Source organism: Megalops cyprinoides, chromosome 23 (assembly GCF_013368585.1).
Source record: "Megalops cyprinoides isolate fMegCyp1 chromosome 23, fMegCyp1.pri, whole genome shotgun sequence".
NCBI lineage: Eukaryota > Metazoa > Chordata > Actinopteri > Elopiformes > Megalopidae > Megalops > Megalops cyprinoides.
This window is the reverse complement of record NC_050605.1, coordinates 11,741,456-11,761,114: the sequence shown is the minus strand read 5'-3', so window position 1 is coordinate 11,761,114 and position 19,659 is coordinate 11,741,456. Positions and strand designations below refer to the sequence as shown.

The window sequence follows — 19,659 nt, the reverse complement described above, 5'->3', positions numbered from 1 at the left end:
TTACAGCGCTGTACACAGCTCCTGGACATGTGTTACCATGTTCAAGCTGTGCTGCCCACCTAGCACATGTGTTGCGTCACACACATTAAAAGCGCACTGAAATATGCCTTCACAACAGGCTGTCTGGAGCTGCCAGGGACTCTGGGCAGGCTTGGCCTGCGATCACATGGGCCCAATTGGGAGCTGTAGTGTAATCTCCATCCCACTGCTGACCTCATTATCCAACTTTCATCTCTGCACTTTGCTTTGGCTCTCCCCTTCATGTGCCTTAGTTTGTGTGGAGCTCTGTGGTGGAAAGTGACATCCAGACATGAGAGGAATGTATAGTGTTACCAAAGGACATACAGTGACTTAAAATGCAGTTAAAGCTAATGTGAAGTGAATAAGATGAACAAATGCAGCAAGTACATGTGTCTGAGGCTTAATACTTTGTCTGCAGCTTCAGTAGAGTTTCAGATCTTAGCCAAATAGGCTTAGGTCATATTCATACAAGAATGCCAGCCTCAGGGCTTTTGAGAAGATGCTGCAGGGACACTCTTCCTACCTCCCCAGTGCAGTGGTTACTGGCTACAGGCGGTTACTGCCCCAGCCACCTCGTTATACCTACCCCAAGATGCCTGTAAGAGACAGAAACTCACCTGCACTGAGCGGGCTCTGTACAGCCTACATGACCTATGGGTTCATTTCCACAGAAAGGAAATGCATTTTTCCATGTGTGCAAAGGAGAGTGGCTCCACAGAGCGGCCTTCACCTCCCTCATGGGACCAGAAGGTGGAGGGTACTGAAAATGACATTGCGCACTATGACTCAAGGGACGAGTGAGGAAAAGAATTCAGCAAGGAAAATGACTTACTGTAGCATATATTCGGAGGCAATGTGAGTTTTACAAAACACAGTTATCCAGGCTGTGTATGCCTGTACGGGTCAACAGGCCTCTAACCATCACGTGTAGCGTATTTTAGCAAGTGCTATGTCTTTCTTCCCTTACTCAACATACATAACATCCTTCATGAATTTCAGCGACCGCCTATCACGTTGAGTAAGACATGAAAAAAAGCAACACATACTTAAATCTGTTACTGGAACTCAGTTACAAAGTGCAATGTGGGTAGATTGCACAAAGCACCAACTGGCAGCACACATCTGTTTCAATACTGAAGAGAATGCAAAAAAGGTGATAAGAAATACTTTATTAATCCCGAAGGAAATTTGAGTGTTTGAAGTGTGAATTTGAATTTGAAATTTGAAGTGTCAATCAGAGGTCTTAATTAGGTCATAAAATCCGTATCACTCACTATGGTGGCCTACATCAATTTCAGAATTTCAAATTGAAATGTAGAAAGAGAAAATACTCAAACCAATTTTGCACTTGTCAAGACCGTCAAACAAGCGGCCCTAATAAATGATTTTTCTACTTGTAAAATGTTGGAGCAGTATAGTGGTCAGTGAACAAGCCATTTAACTAAATGGTGGCAGATTCAAATCCTGGTCGGGGCACCAATGTTGTATCATTTAGCAAGGTACTTAAGTTGAATTCCTTTAGTAAGTATCAAGTTCAGTGAATATGTAAAATAAATTATGTTAGTGGCCCTATTAAGGGGCCTCAGGAAAGCCATTGAAACATAGACTTTAATGGGCAATGCACAGGTCTGGGTGATTATACCAAATGAGTTCACTCCAGCACCATTACAACATCTGGTGGCCTTCAAAGGTCACAGAAGATGAGGCCTATGACCAATTAGAAGGATTTGCAACACAGTGATGTCAGAGTGCACAGGTATGACTGAGGTATGACCCATTACAGTGGAAACCAACTTACACAATCGACTTACTGTTAACTTACATATTACAATGATTCATATCTCACAAAGTATTACTAAACAAGGCAGGTCAACCCAGGCGAAACCTGAGACTATAATAAGAATACAGCCCTGCTGGAAAATGAATGAAAGCTTAGGAAAGAAGCAGGATGAACCTGAGCCCTATGAGCTACTGTGCATGTTACATACAGACGTTTTTGGATGATCAAAAACCGTATGATCAAACCGCAAACACTATCAGCCACAAAAACTTAAAGAGCTAAAACTCTGCAGAGGTATCCTCTACACTATTCCAGCGTCACTGACAGAGAAATTTCCAGGAGGGCTTCAAAATCACGCTACATTACAAATTGCACATTTCTTAGCAGATTCCCTTCTCCAGAGCAACTTGTAGAGCATATGTTTACATATGTTATCAATTTACTCCGGCTATTTGCTGAAGCAATTCATGTTAAGCACCTTTCAAAATTACAACAGCAGTGCTCCATGGAATTATACCCACAATCTCTGGGCTACAAGCAGAACTCCTTAGCCACTACAGCACACTGCTGCTTCAACAGATGACCGCCTCGATCAAGGAGTACCCACACTTACCAAGCTCTCAGTGATCTTGGTGAGAAGGTGAAAATTATTCCCCAAAAGCTGTAGCTGACACTTCACACCACCATGACTGTCCTAAGGTCTCCATCACATGTGTCACTGTCATACACCACAGACACACTGGGGACACCACCTTTTAGGCCACACACATCTGAGCCAGCTGGGACTTCCTACTGCCCACACATTTGCCCTATATGTGAGTAGCAGAAGGCTTAATGGGACTGTACAGGTGACAGCATAAAATGGAAACTGGGCACCACTGGGTAATGAGGGACCCTCTTTGTAGCTTTCAACACATTTTAATTAAATGGCTCCAATATCACTTTCAGCATGCTGTCTATTCAAATTTCCAGTCACGACCAATGTCAATCAATCCAACTAATCATGTCAGACAGTTTGTTGTGAAACAATGTTGTCAGTTCCATAGTTTACGTGCGTCTTCCAAAGAGATTTTAACACTGTTTGAAAGCTAAAAAGTTCAAAGACCTATTTTCAGGCAATTTCTTTGAATCAAATGTTTCGTATTAGTCATTTATACATTCCTCTTTTGCTACCACTTCTTGTCACGACAAGCTGCCACCTGAACATACATTTCTCTGTTGGTTCTTTATTTAACAAAAATGTGTGCCAAGTTCCAAAATAATGCTTAGACTACACACCATAGCCACCAAAGAATCCACTGATACATTTATCAAGCAAGGAGTTTAGGCAATGTTTTTACTCAAGGGGATATGATGCCAAACATCTTCACAAGGACATAAATTCATACTCCATAAATGCTCAACTGTCATATGAAACAATTCTACCCTATCACATCAGACAATTCAAAAGTCACGGACTTTTGAATAAGAAGCACAATGAAGCTGTCTGTCTGTTTCTTCAGACCAATAAAAACTGAATTTGAATTTGAAACTGAATCAAACCAGGCTCAGCTCTGCGCTGGAGGCTAGGCGTAAGAGTACCTCTGTAGCTTCACAGAAGCACCCACTGCATATGCGATGCCGTATAAACAGCCTCGCTGCCGCACTCTTGCCCCTGACGTTCTCCGCCCAGATGCAGCCAGCAGGGATGGAATTCCGCAGCTCTGTGGAATTGTAACCCTGCACGTGGTCGAGTTCAAATTACGACTGTTTGAAAGTCTGTGGTTTTGCACAAGAAAAATGGAGCGCTTGGTTTACGTATGCAGGCCTCAGACATTAGACACGCTACTTTCACTTGTCCTAATGTGTTAATTTAGCTCAGAGGCGAAAAGCGCTGATCAGACCAAGCTTGTGTTCTTGTCGTGCCAGGGAGGAAGACAGTAACTGCTCCACCAACAAATGTTAAGATTTTCACCACTGAATTTCAGTACCAGAATAGCGATTTAAGTCTACCCTCCCCGAAGGAGGAGTGATCCCGTTACCTATGAGGTCAACAGACAAAGTTCTGCAACAGTGCTAATTAGGTGTGGACTACTGTTACACCCGCTTTGGAGTGAAACTACGCATGATGACTGCCTTGAGACTCCTCTCCATTGACATCAGGCCTCACACAGATCAGAATGTGCTTTTGGTCTGGCCCTCAGAGAACCAGGAGCTTCTACCTGCCATTAAATATTCATGCCGCAGGCTCTTCACCAGGCGATAAGATCAAAGCACAAGGACAGTTTAAAGCAATCAACACTGGCAGAGTGACACAGCTCTGCGCTGGATTATCTCAGCCCTCGGACTGCACTTTAAGAAGATAAGCTGTCGTCTTCTACCATCGCGAAAAAAAAAAGCACAGAATTTAGTCTCACAAGAAATCAAAATCACTCGGCAGAGATCGAAAAGGAGGCTGGAGCAAAGTGACAAGGCGCATCAGATGCCTTCATACTTGGCTTGAGCTTCAAGAAAAAATTCCAGCAGATGATTCCGTGTACAAGTGGGGGTTGGGGAATGGGTGTGGATACAGTGTCAAGCAAAAGTGAGGCAATGACTGTTCTGACTTTACACTGAAGAATCAGTAATGAAGAACTTTGGACATGGTGTTTGCCAGCAGCTGTACCCCACAACCCTGAAGAGTGACAAGGGCAACCACTTTAAAAAAAAAAAAAAAAAAATGCACCTTCGTGTGGGTGAATTTGTGAGTTTTCAAATGCAGGAAGCTCTAAAGAGCTGGTCAGATCCTGTTTTTGGGGTTGACCCTGTAATGGCCGTTTGTGGTTTTGCTCTGGGATCAGGGCTGGGGAAGAGAGGAGATGATGGGCAGCTTAAGTGACAGTTTCCAGAGCTCACGCTGGTCTCCTTCCAGGACCACAGCAGAGGAGGAGAAGCTGTGGTCTTGTGAGGCCATCCTGCTAAACACTGCCTTTCATAAAGACCCTGGAGTTTCTGATCTCAATGGCAAGTTTTTTTGTTGTTGTTGCTGTCAACTGATTTACACCTGAAAATCCAGGTGACGCTACTTCAACAAAGAAGGCCTCATCAAAAATATGCCCTGAGGCAAAATGAAAATTAATGAACACAATGACCAGAATCTATGTTCCACAGGCCCTTAGGTCAACACCACAGCCACCAGTGACCTCTTCTTCCATCTCTCATTCATTTTAAATGTATACATGACAGCTGATTGTTGACATGGCTTGTTTAACATCTGACCAGCTTCATCTGACCCACCCTTAAACATTAATTCCCTGCTGACCTCTGTGGCATTGCACTTAATTACCACAAAGCTGGAATAGCCAACAACATCCCATAAGGCCACCTTCCTCTATGTTTTAAAGGCCTTTCCATTACTGACTGACTGACTTAAGTGCTCAACACACCTCAAGTATGTGTCTGAAGTAGTCACATTCATTTTTAGTATTCATTTGATATAGATGATACTACTCAAGAGGACCTGGCTCGGGCAGCATTCCACTAAAGCAAATCTGAATCTGTCTTTTCTTTAGTGCAGAAAGCAGATCCTAGCAATTAATCTCTGACAGAAAATCTATGACAGATAACATTTGCACCACACATACACAGAGGAAACATGGATGCCGAATATCCACTATATCAGCTATACAATGCTGCATAATGACACAGTCAGGGAATACCACGGGAATACCATGACAAGTCAAGGTTGGGCAATGTAGTGAAAAAGACACTGCCACTGTCCTTGGAGAGAATGACGGATATTTATGCTGCATGTAACTGACAGGAGATTTGGATTTTTCAGCCTTGTTGTAGTGCATGTTTGCTAACCTGGCAAGCTAGTTTATGATTGCATTTGGTATCCCACATTAGCTGTAACTACACATAGGCTACATATTAATGTCGATATTTAAGAAATGTCAAATAATTGTAAAGGCTTGTAAGATGTTGCCTGATATTTAGCTACTCAATTTGTGACATACCCTGTAAAAATTTTGTAGACAACTTTGCAGACAACAATTCAGACACAGAACATGTTTTCACTCATGCTCAAACCTCTGCTTCCCACCTGAGAATGGTTCCAACCACACACATCATCTTCAAGACCTTCAAAATTCCGACATCTTGTCCTGTGACTGAGGCAATCAATAAATTTGGGGGGTGGCAAACACATGAAACTAAGAGAGAAATACCTGCTGTTAAGCCTGATAAAGAAAAAATCCAAAGACAGAACACAGCTTTACCAGTTCAGGAACATGTGCCTGCCACCAGATGTCCGGGCCAGATGTGAGGACTGGTCCCTCACTCCCCCCCCCCCCCCCCCCCCCCCAACACTAGGCTAATGCTGATAGCCACATGCAGCAGGAAGTAACAGAGCTCAGGCTACAGGAGAAATAAACACACGCCACCCAAATTAAAATCAGAAGGCCACAACCGGCAACTCATCTTCGTCTGCAGTTCTCAGGGGAAGGTGGGGGGGTTCTGTATCTTTTTGGGGGCAGAATGAGGAGCAGAGAGGGCCTTCTGGTTGTGGTTAGACCTCAGCACAACAACCAAGTTTCACAGGCACGGTGGAACACCATACCTGTTGCAACAGGTCAGCCCATTTACTACAGATGACTTGGATCTTTGTTGTTTTAGGCCAGGGGGAGAGACAACTGGATATGCATGTATATCTCTCCTTACATTCGCTTTCCACTCCTTCAGAAATCCCTTCAGTCTGGCTATGATGAAACACCACATGTGCGATTATTATCCTGGCTCTAATGAGCAGAGATGAGGACCTCTGCTCGTTTCCTCTCTCAGTTTCATCTCAGCAGAAACACGAGTTTGAAATGGCTGGGGAGTGGCATGAGCACCAGATTCCCTTCAGAAAAACACCACTCTGCTCATTACGCTGCTCAAATACCAGGCAAAGCTGGAGTGCATAGTGTACATACTGTACAACTCTGGTCCTGGAGGGCCACAGTGTCTGTCGGCCCACTCAGTCCCGGTCCTGGTTCCAGGCAGAAACTTAACCAACTGATTCACCTAATCAGTGTCTTCACTGAACCAATTTAGCTCCCTTACCAGTTCTGACAGCATTCGTTTAAGGGAGCTTGAGCACCAGCTGGAATCTGGACTTCCATGACTGGCATTTCCCCTTACATGGAACGGTTCGTGCTATGCTTTTCAGTCACAGTGGACTTTTCTCCCCCCACTACCAAAGGAGAGACACGAACAAAATACCCAGACATACAAACTCAACTGTGAATATTTGGTTTTCCCATTCCAGTCTCCTTCCGATCTTACCTCACTGCCGCTTTCTGGCCAGGAGCCAGCCAACTCTAACACACTAACCTCCAGGCCGGGGCAGGGAAGGCAGAGCGAGCAGCACACAGGGGGTAGCAGCAGCTCTGTCTGGCTGAGCCTCATTGGCTCTCCTGCCGCAGGACACACTGTAGCACTAGCCTGCTGTTACTTTGGGGACCAGGGTGTGCCTGCAATACTCCTGCAAACATTGCTGATGAAGGCAGGATGTACACAGCCATTCATTCCACAGCCTGTTACACATCTCACTAACTCACACACTGAAGGTGACATTACTGGCTTAGCAGATACCCACAGCCAGGCCGACTTTCACAGCTCTGCAGCTTATGATGTTACATATTATTTATCGACACATATTATCTATCAATATACTTAAAAGCAATGCAGGTTCATCGCACTGTTGAAAGACTGACCAGGAGTGCCCACCAAGGACTCCAACCTGCTTTTTACAAAGCAAGTTCCATTACTACAATGAATACACAGACAACACAAGCTACTTGTGACTCCACTTATGACTACTTTTTAGGGTCCTCCACCCTTATTAGAATTTTGACTGGTCACATGATGCATACCATGTGATTGCTGGGTACCTACCGAGCCATGAGTGGGTGCAACAGAAAGGTAAATGGGGGAAAAAAAAGCATTAATGGAATTTTTTGTCAAGACTGTAAAAAACACCATTTTAAATTACACTTTATATGCCTGCTGGTAATGAGTTCTCATTCATTAGCAAGCAAGCTGCGACTGTGTTTGTCCATTGCCTCCCTGTGCTGCTGCTGTGTGTGTGTGTGTGTGTTTATGAATGCGTGAGAGCGAGTGACATTTCTTTCCAGTCTGCTGTTTCTCAGGGGCCACTGCACCGAGGGAAGGTGTACGGGTCACTGGTGAAGGCCATACAGCTATCCCTCTCCAACTAGCTGTCATCACAAAAAGGGTGGGACAATCCATTTGGTCACATATTGCAATTTTGCTTTCTCCCCCCCCAGCAGTGACACTGGAAGAGAGAAATCAGAATTCATTGTGAACATAAAAAAAACATTCTTTTGGAGCACACCCCACTGTATGTTTAAGGCATGGGAATTTAATACTTAAATGTGATTGATACTGACAATAAACCTGACATATACTCCAGCATTTAAATCAAGATGGCCAAGAAACTGACAGTGAACAGTGAAATTCTTCTGCATGGCTGTTGTCTGTAAAACATCAGATGCAAAGATTTGCTTCTTATTTAAAATAAACTTCAAAATATTTCACGGCCATTCCCCTCAAAACAGGTAATACATGTATGACTGTCCACTGGTTTTCCATGAGGGAACATTATCTGAGACAACAGCAAAAAGTAGACGGTTTATTGGCATGTTACCAAGAAACAAAGTATCATCTGCTTTAATGGGAGGGAAAAAAAGCACTACAGGCATGGACTGAGGTCATTGATATATGCTCTGTAGGGTCAGATGAATTCTCCTAACCCACTAGTGACCTCTGCTATTGCCTCCTTGACTGTGCTGTGGCGCCAGGAGTCCGTGGAAATATCAGTTTGTAAAAAGTTTTGGCCTGGAGAGCGAGTTTCCATTACTGCTGCACGCTTGCTCCAACCACACAGTGCCTACTTCCCAGAATCTGGGGCTGAGAGTTAACCATGCTCGCACTGCAGTGTTCCAAAGAAGTCGAGAGTGTGACGCAAAGAGGGTGCCGATTCGCTGGGGTGTTGATGAAGCTTTATATGGGCAGGCCCCGACATCCTTCACCGTAGCTTCCCTGCAGGGAGTCTTGAGGGTCCTGCAATGCATTTCGCCTTCTTAGAAAGGCAGGATCCAGTGCACACAAGTTGTAGCTTTGAGGCACACAGGATACTGAACCCCGTGACACTGCAGTAGGGACTGAGACGTGTAAAAGAGTTAGAAAGATCTGCAGTGGAGCGAATGTCAGGGTTTACCACCCGTGCGGTCTGAGGGTTCTAATGGGGCTCCCTGCTGCTGCCCCTTCGCACTCGGAGTTAACTGAGGGGGAGAAGCTTAGAGATGCTGCCCTCTTTCACAAACATGCATGCGCACAGATGCAGACACATTTACATTACATTTATTCACTTGGCAAATGCTTTTATCCAAAGCGGCTTACAGTGAGGCAGAGTAAAACACAAACACACACACGCAACCCACACACACACACACACACACACACACACACACACACACACACAGTTTCCCCACTCGAAAATAAAATGCAAGGGAAAGTGTATGGTTGGACTCACCACGCACTTTTCAATCAGTTACTGGATTAGTATGTGCTTGGTACACGCAACTAGGGTCAATTTTAAAATACGTTTTCTGGATGTAGTCAGAAAGTAACATTAATTCCAAGCTCATTTCTGAGAGCACTGGCAGGAAAAGCTAATTGCACAATTTCCTGTGGATTTATTTTTGCACAAAATAACCCTATATGAGTTTTAGGACAGGATGGGCATGTTTAAGGTTCCCTGGGAGCGAGTGACATTTTCCCACCTGTGACATTTTCTATAGAAAACTAAGCACAACAGATGAACGTCATTGTGCACTAACACAAAGCATGCCATTTTTAGATCACCAAACTTCTATCAACAGGAAAATGAATAAAGGTGGTGCTTTTCAACAGCAGTTCACCAAATGCATTCAAAGCACCAGTAATGATACTAAACTATCAAAGAAATTATATGTGAACAGGACAGCTTACTTTTACTAGTTGAGGCTGGTAGATGATTAAAGAATGTGCTATACTAACCAAAAGAACTCCCATTTTCTTTGCTTCAAATTAGGCCATTTTGTGCCATTTAGGATTTTAAAACAAACACAAAGACCTAAACCCTGGTCTGTGGTCAAAAGCAGCTCTTAGCATTTGTTTATATAATCAATAAACCATCAGGAACAAAGGCCGAAGCCCAGTGCAGGGAAAAGCAAAAAAATGTTCTGCTGGGATGACCCTCTCCCGGGAGTGCCTTTTAAGAGATTCTCCCTCTCTATCAGAGGAAAGAGAGAAGCCAGGCCTGAGGAAATGTGGCCAAGACAAGAATACTGGTACCACTCCGATAAAAAAAGAAGTAGACAGACAGAAGGAGACAGACTGAGAAGTGAGGGCAGGGCCCACTCAAAGACCCGTAACCACTTGGAGGGGAGTGGAGAAAGATAAAGCAAAAGAAGGAAAGAAAATGAGGGGAAAAAGGGGGAGAGAAAGTTATCTTGCATGGCATCCTCTACAGAGATCCTGCCTACATAAGTTTAACTAATATATGACTGACAACCTACTCCCGTGTGGTGCTGGGACTTGTCTTAATATGAAATTTGTTCAACAGCCATTCGGGTTAATGCAAGTGTGGGCATTTTTATATTATTTGCGTTTTCAGTATAGAGGCTTCCTCCAAATAATTCCTCATAATGAGTGTGAAAAAACAGATCCAGAAAACCTTTAGAAAGCCTAGCATCAAATGTTGCAACACTGTGTTGACCTCAGTGGCTTTTTTCTGGTGTGCCTGAAGCTACTTCTGTGACAGAGCTTAATAGGGACATCTGCAATGACTTAATCAACTCAAACTCAACCATGACACATTGGTTACAAATAATCAAGAGTTCATCCAGTGTAACAGCACTACCAGGCATGCTAATGGCAAACCAAATTAATGGTCTTTTCGCCATTAAAATACATTCCAAGGGTTCCAGTTGACTCCTAATTAGCTGCTCTTCTTCTAAGCTGTCTCTTCTTAACAAGCAGCTCCTTCCGACCCCCTTCGCCACACGCACGCAAAAGCAACAAAGAGAAAGACTTCAGGCCAAAAGCAGAGTTCACCTCAACAAAGCCAGTGACAGAAGCTAATGAATAGCCATTCCAAAGCGACACAGCTGGGCCCAGGACTCGGATGCATACTTAATCAAAAACACATGTTCAATCAGGGAACGCCGAATCGCTTCTGCACACAGGCAGGCAGGCAGAATGCACACGCTGCATAGCTACTTCAACATGTTAAATGGCTGTGTGCTGGGTTGCATTGTGATAGCAATTCCATTTGATGAATCTATTCAGCATGTGAAGCTTATACAACACAGATTAATATATACGCAAAAGGTTATTTTACCATTAAGAAGAACGAACGATGGCAGTGTAGCAGAGTGGTAAGGAGCAGCACTCATAATCGAAAGGTTGCTGGTTTGATTCCCTGGTGGGACACTGCTGCTGTACCCTTTGGCAAGATGCTTAACCCAGAAATGCCTCATTAAATATCCAGCCGTACAAATGGGTAACATGTAAAGACCTATGCAAGTCACTCTGGATAACAGTGTTTGCCAAGTGACAACAATGTACATGTAATGTAATTAACTGCTGTCACATGATTAATGTATGGATCCATTCACCATCTCATTAACCATTGTAGTTTCAACAGTCACCTTTGTCTGTGCACTGGTGCAACTGGTCATTGTTAAGGCTGGCATATACTTGATTGATTATTGGAATAATTTAAATTATGAGGGGTATGTGAAACCAAACCATATCACTGAGTGATGAATCCTCAAGCACTTGACTGAGGTGATGCAGAATCAAGCTGACCCATATACATGAGCTAAGTCCCATGAGTTGGACATGTAAAGGATGGCTGGTCTGTTGTGGTTACTGATGAGTGCTACTTTAGTCTTTGCCTGTGATGAGTGAATTGGAGCAAAAAGACATCTCGTCAAACCTGTCTCCAAATTGTAGCTATGAAGGATTTTTTACACTCTGATAGCAAACCACTGAAAGTCATGGCACAGTACCAGAAACTAGAATACAATGTGAAAGCATCTTCAGAGACAACAGGATAACAGTACTGCTGGTGAGTTCAAAACATCTGCCCCTCAAGCTGGTGACACACATGCTCTCATTGCCACCTGGCACTTATCCAAGGGCAATTACTCTCAGATTGTCACGAAGGACACGTGACTCACTGTGTCTTTAGCATGTAAGCTTGAATAAACCTACTTCCTGGAACAAAGTATGTCATTAATGACTAAATACATGGTACTTTTTCCCTCTTTCTCAGATTGAAGCAGGGCACAGAAAAGCTGCTCCCTCCACATGTACACAGCCCTCTCCCCCAGCTCATTTCCAAGTGCTCATAATCAAGACTGGATTATCATGCGAATAAACAAGCACCAGAAAAGCCACAGCAAGTCCCTGACATCTTCTGAAGAAAACTGCTGAAAGTCAGGGACTAAGAAACAAAACTCTTTCACTTCTCTCTGCAAAAGCGTTTCATGAAACTGTCAGTTCCCTATTCGCCAATCAGGGCCATTTACTGCGATATTAGAATAGCTGTGGTCTACTGGATGTCTCTCTGCATTATACTGCTCTTGGCTAGCTCATCTTTCTTTCACGATCTCCAAAGTCAGTCCTTTGTCAAGCAAAGCAACATCACAAAATTACAGACTCATAAAAGAAAGCAACTGAAAATGAACCCCAGAGACTATTTAGTTTTACAAACAAATCACATATTAAACCAGCAAAGACACATCCTCCAAGTTTCATTTTCTCATAGAACCTGCCCAGGAAACTTCTTCAGTGCACAGGACAACAATATGCATTCTGTAAATTTGGCCCACCTGAATTATTGAGAAGGTAGACAACACAACAGCCTGAAGAGAACTCTGCAGTTTGAAAAGAAAAGCATTTCTGGAAAGAGCCGTGACCTTCCTAACCACTGTTTAAAACAAACAAAGCAAATACAGTGGTGGGTTCAATGTATTAACACAGCATATTTTAAATATATTTGATACATCTTCTAAAAAAAAAAAAAAAAAAAAAAAAAAGGCCCACAGTGAAAGTAACACACGGAAATGTGTGGTTATCGTTTCTAGTCAACCCCACCAGACTTCTTCTTAGGCTTCAGAAGGGACGTCCAGGAAGCCATTTACGCAATTCTCCCAACACGGACCCCACCCACCCTCTCACACTCTGTGGGCCTGTTTGGACAGCAGTCTTTATGGCAGCGATGACATGGTGACCCGTTCTAGCTCATGTGTAGTTCAATGGCTTGAAAAGCAGACACCGACTGAGGAGACTCAGGGAGTCAGAGTCAAAAAAGCAAACAACAAAAAAAATATTACAGGTAAGTTATTTGCTTGGTTCATCCAATGAAATACTTTGTTTTGGATTAACCTTGAAAACTTTACAACCAAAAAACATTCAGGACTTAAATACTCAGAACAATCACATGTGCCTTTTGAAACGCATAAGGTCTTCAACAGAAAACAAGGGGCCATCACCAGCACAGCTTCAGACTGGGTTTTATCATGTTCATGATTCAGTAATATGATAAAAAATAATAACCGTGTACAAAGGTGTAAAATCATAAATCAGAGAAAATGTCTTTCTGGTGCCACAAAAGGCACACCAATTAAGTTCAAGAACAACCAAAAACCATCTGTGATACAATGTGAAAACTGCAGAGTAATCTGGTAGAAAGAAGGACTACAGGAAGCTTCACCTCCCTGCCTCCTGAAAAGTCCTCTCTCTGCAAAGATCTACTAGGTGTATTCTGGGAGTTGCGCATGGTGGCAGACATGTTCAGCAAAAAAAAACAAATTTCCACACCCTTTGTGATATCAAAGCTCTGAGCTGGTGCTGAGAAAATGCATTTCATAAAAGGTCAGGAACTCTTTCTAGACAGAATTAGTTAAATCTCCCCCACTGTGCCGTAGTGCAGCAATGCTTTTCAAATTCATGTTCATGGGACAGACACATGAACATACACCCACCCCAGAGTTATGACACTTTACTGATTCAGTTTTACTGGAATGAGAATATATTTCCAGTTTTACACTCATGGACAACACCACCATATAAAATAATAGTAAATTTTACTCACTCAAATTGTTGAGCATGTTTACATTATTTGACATATCCTCTATCCACTGCCACTATGGACATTTCCATGAAAGAGAGCTGTTCTATAGCACTGTCCTATCACCACCCATGGGCTGACATCACGTGACCCAGTTCTGGGTCCTGACCTTGAAAATCCCTGTTGTACAGTATCAGTGACTCAGTTTGGGGAAGCGGTCTTTATAAAGCAAACACCCTCTCGCTTTGCTTCATTAGTCTCTCATTAGATCTGACAGTCTGTAACAACACTGAAAGACAGCCGGCAGCATCAAAGAACACGAGAGTTCATGAAGCAGTGAGCCCTGCTAGCTGTAACTAGAAATGTCATCTCTCTGTGGCTGTAGTTTCGCGACGTGTCAATTCCGTCAAAGCCACCAGTTTGTGCAGAGCCTGTACCCCTTCAAGCTTTGCAGTAAAATGACACCTTATCACCTACCGTGCACAGTAACCATATCATCTTCAGAAATAGCTGGAAAAGTAAAAGCTAATTATCTGTCTCTTCTCAAGCAAAACAAAAAAAAAAAAAAAGTTGACGAGATTGTGGAAAACTGACTATGAATACCCTCTGCGAGAACTGGGATTGATTATTTGATATGTTAAATTAAGCAACTCTGTGCATAAATATGACAGCACAACTATCAAGTTTGCACAACATTTGGGAAAAAAATGGCATGCCTCTTGCTACCCGTTCCCCTATAACTGAAAACCTGAGGACGTGACAAATATCTTTACAAAATATCTTTACATGACAACCTCATTTAGTCCTTTCTCAAAGAACACAGGGCTGGTATACTGTATGACAAATTATCAGAATTTTCCAAGTACAGTTTCTTTTCAATGTCTGATTGGAGCTTTAGATCAATTTTATACTTCCAGGGAAAAAAGTAATTTGTAAATGCACCCCAATGAGTGCTTATTTTGATGCATCAGACCCATGGCAAGTCAATGGACTGCACAAGGCAGATTTATAACATGTGGTATATCCAACAACACACCTTTCCTGGGTTTCATTTTATGACAGAACCACCTCAGGTGCTTTGTAAGAGCACTGGCAAATACTGTAAATATGTCTTGCGAGAGCAAAATAAAATTGGGACACCTGAATTATTGAGGAGATAGAAAACACAAGGGTCTGCAGAGAGCCCTATGCATTTGGAGGCAATACAAGGAGAGTGTTTTGGGGCAAAAGAACCATAATTCCCCAATCTTGATTTAAAAGGAACACAAAGCTATGGAGTCCTGTTGTACTCAAGGCCACCTTAAAGATATATCTGATTGTTATGCCTAATGGATAAACAAGATAAAAACTGCAGGTAAGAATAAAACACAGCTATGGGTTCAGTGCAGCACTGGCTGAATATAAAGAACAAACAAGAGCATAAATATCCATTTGTATGAATGCATAAAAGATAAAAATGCAAGCCGTTTAAGTCAGCGTGACTAAAATCATTTTTTTTTCAAGAACACACCGAGTTTTGTGTACCTCTGGGTGTACCCTGCTGGTGTTAACCACAAATTGCTTTGGTAGTCATGCGTCATCAATATTCTTGCGAAGAAGTGCAGGCCGATCACCTCCTGGTTTTGAGCCGTGCAGCGGGTACAGTCAGACAATGCCTGAAACCGACCCACTGTGAGAAAGCCCAGACAGCCCCCTGCACTCATCAGACCTGGCTTACACGCATGAATGAAAATAATGATGAACAATAACGGTTTGGAGAATTGGTCCCGGGCATTCGAAGTGGGGGGGGGGGGGGGGGTTGACTAGCTGGAACACCTAGTCCAGTGCTGTCCAATCAGAGCATTCCACAACCACTTGCCAAACTCAGAAAGGGGGGGGGGGGGGGGCTACAACTGCAGAGGGAAGGAAGTACCCATGTTTCACAAGGCTCTTCCTGCCTAAGGAGGAAGTGCACCGTGGCCTCAAATTTCAAACCTCCACCCCCCAGCAAACAGGCTTTGAAAGAAGGAGGATTTGAAAGTTTGGAGAATAAACAAATATGTACAGAAATAGAGATAGTACCTCTTCTGCTACAGAAAACCACAGGCCGGTTACACACTGCACCCATCATTAAACTGCACCTGCTCCTCGACAGTGGAAACCTACGAAAAGCTGTTAACACAGTCAACAGTGGACTATGATATGAATGATATGAATTCCAGTTCATTCTAATTAAGTTACCAGCCATACATACATATCACAGTTATAGCATTCAAGTGTAGTTCAGACATTAATACCTCAAATGGGTTTAATGCTTCTCATTTGAACACATGAAGGGTTTCATGTTATGTAATTAGTTAAATCAATACTTTAATGAGTTTCTTTCCTTAATCTAGTTCTTAGGGAGCTGTGTTCATTCTCACACCATTGAGAAAATAACAGTATAACAGTATAATTGTCAAAAACCAAAAGTAACACATCAAATCAATTTCCTATACCTTTTCACCTATTTGTGCCATTAAATGCAACGGTGTCACCTAACAAAAAAAGGCAGAGAGGTCTCTTTGCTGCACTATTCATTTACGGAATGAAAAAACGATTCCTGATTCTTCACTCCACACATGAAGTTTATTTGGCCTGCTTTTGCCCACAGCTAAAAAAGACCAGGCTGAGCCAACGCCAGGGCACACCAGCGTATGTGACAAAACAGCAAACAAAAATGGCATAATGGACCTGGGCCTGAAGTGCAAAATAAGGCAGAGAGACACAATACAGCCAGACCTTAAACTGAAAAAGGTGTAATGTACGACCATCGACGTCATTTTCCTGGTCAAACAACAGGAAGCTCACGAATACAGAAACAAATATCCAACTAAACCTACTGCAGGTGTGAAGAAAATTATACGTTTCCTTTTATATTCAAAGGATGACAGCATGATTTTCAGACAAAGTCATACAAATATTGAAAATCAGAGCAATGACAATAATTAAATAAGCATAGCTCTAGTTAAGCTAACATGAGTTCTCTGTTTTCATCCATTTTAAGAGAGTAACAGCCTTTTTACTGTCACTAATAGAAACGCATTGAGAAGAGCCTGAAGATGTTGGATCATACAATTTGTATCACAGAGGGCTAAAAATAAAACTTCAGTGATAAAGCTATAGGTGATCAACTAAAAATGGAAGAACAGTGAGATTTAACTGTGTCACTACCATATCAGTTTCGTTACGGGGTAGGCTATACACCCTAGATTACACCATTGTTCGTGTCTTCTTAAGCACTGCCACCGAACTGCCGCTTAAGCAATACTCCGTGACTGTCATACGATACTTTAACTGTTACGCACAAATGCTTACACGGATGCATATAAGCACACTGATAAAAAAATTAAAATGATTTCAATTCCCTTCCGTAGCAGGCGTCTGCTTTGTCAAAGAAGTATCAAACACCCGCGATCAGATGACTTGGAATCAATTAGCTAAGTTAACCTGAGCTAAACTTAACTGACAAGCAAGACCCATTATGGAACACCTAGCTAAGTGTCGCAATGGTTGAGTTTTTCATTAGCCGGTGGTAATTAACGTGGACTGTACCGAATGGGAACTGCTTGTCCCCCTGTCCTCTAAAGCAAGAAACAGTGGTAAACTAGGCGGGGCACGTTATCGGATAACTAAGTGCATCAACACCAAGTGACTGCTTTGGTTTCAATAAACGCAACGTTAAAAGGCACGCCGTTGCGGTCTCCAAATAGACGTAGCCCCTATTCTCACACAACCCAGGAACTAACAGTGCGTACACAGGCCTTTCGCAGCAATATCAATGTATCTGAAAGCGGATCACACCAAAAAATGAACGATTTAAATGGAAAACCTTACAACTTTTCCTTTTCCGCTCCAACTTCCAAACCACCACAAGGCTAAATGTGACAAAAACCCATTTCACAAAAATCTCGTACGGACCAGACAGGGGTCAACAGTTAAATATCAAACGTATGGAAGTTGCCCCCTGTTCTCTGAAACAGTGAAAGAGAATAATACCACAGTAAAATAGTGGAACTTGGGCTGTTTCACTCACGCTCCGCCATATTCTAGACATTTGACCTGCTCTTCCGCAAACCTTGCGGTAACATTATGCGCTTCACAACCGGTCCCACTCATTTGCAAAACTGCAACACACTGCGGTCCGGCCCGCGTCATGCATCGATATGAAACTGTAGCAAAAGTACAACTAGTAATCCCATGCGCCATATAGACTATGACAAAGTAGCATCAGAAAAAGAATAAGGCAAGATAGCTTACTTACAGTTTTTCCCTCCCCGTCTGTCCAATCTGTCTACGTCTCTGCCTCTCTGGGTGAGGTTTTGAGTTTTCGCATGACGTCGCAGCCTCGGTTTCAGCACCGCCACTCACAAACTGAAGTGGTACAGCGCAAAATGCGTATCCTTTTTTCACCGAACACTCAACACCCTGACTCTGATTGACGGAGACGGGTGGACTCAAACACATAAGCCAATCAGTGTAGTAAAAGTTGTGAATCCGTTGAATTAAACACGTATAAAACAGACCATGGTTGGACGCTTGAAAATTATCTGTATAACGAGCAGATTTTAACTTATTATTGGTATATGAGGCGTAAAGACTTCGGAAACTAAAAATGACGTTTACCTTACACTTTGTACTAGTACTGATATAAAATGACGTTAAATTATATTAATGTTTCACGACTAAATGCATAGCTGACCACGGCTTTCCCTCAGACGTCCGAAAATCGGCCCTGAATACCTTCTTTGCAGGACAGCTTCCATCCACAGCTGCGATTCCCTCATTAACCTTCACGTCCAGAATATAACGTCACGTATGTCGGATACAATTTTCATAAAAAAAAAATGAATAAAAAAAAAATCTTGAATTCAGGGTGTAGAGGGTTGAAGATACGCAGTGTGAGTTAACACTACCATTTGACAGAATGTCAGGAAACAATCTGACAGTCCCCCACAAAGACGACAAGAAATCGTCCAGGAATTGTCGTAGACTACACATTTTCATAAATGCTGAAGGGCTCGAGACTGTGTTGCCTTTGTGTGTTTTCGTCTATTATTGTATTACACTGGATACATTTGTGGAATTGAATTATGCAGTATTGACTTTGTAATCGATTTTGCTGTGTACTGAATCCTTGTGTGTTGGTTTCTGTCTGCGGGGAATGTTGAACTGACTGCTGAGAAGGACTGCTGTGCTTAAGGCCCTACTCCTGTCCATAGGTATGGCCTCTTCATTCTGCTCTGTTTTTATGTAAATCTATAACAGTCTGCAACTAAATCAGATGTTTTTGTAAGATTTGTAATATTTAATATTCTACTTCTGATGAAACAGACCTCAAAGTTTTTGTTTAAAAAGTTTTGAGGTCAAGGCAGGGAAATCAGAAAGCCAGATAGTCTATTTTAAGTTTGTTCAATTTTAAAGGACCAGAGTGTAGGCACCTTGTAATTTAGCTGTTGTTCCATTGTTTCTGTGTGTGAGTAACAATGTTAAGCTGTATAGCTCATGGGCCTGAGAGATGCAGGAGATTTGGAGGCTAGTCCCTGGTCATTTCTAGCTGTCATTTCCACCTGACCAGGATCCTGCAGCTGCACAAATGAGTGTCATAGACTTAATGTGAACCCATAAAAACTGAAAGATTTAATTGGAATTCCATCCTAAAAGTATGTAAAATTGAAAACAATTGAAAAGA

At 42.6% G+C, this 19,659-nt stretch overlaps 1 protein-coding gene across 1 annotated transcript in view; it reads right to left on the bottom strand.

Annotated features, from left to right (window-relative positions):
• The window catches only part of LOC118770151 (ras-related protein Rap-1b-like), a 43,737-nt gene extending 25,455 nt beyond the window's left edge, over positions 1-18,282 (bottom strand). The window contains exon 1 of the mRNA XM_036517635.1: positions 18,232-18,282. The gene's annotated coding sequence lies outside the window, so the exon portion shown is untranslated. The remainder of the gene's footprint in view (positions 1-18,231) is intronic.
• Between the last annotated feature and the right edge of the window lie 1,377 nt (positions 18,283-19,659).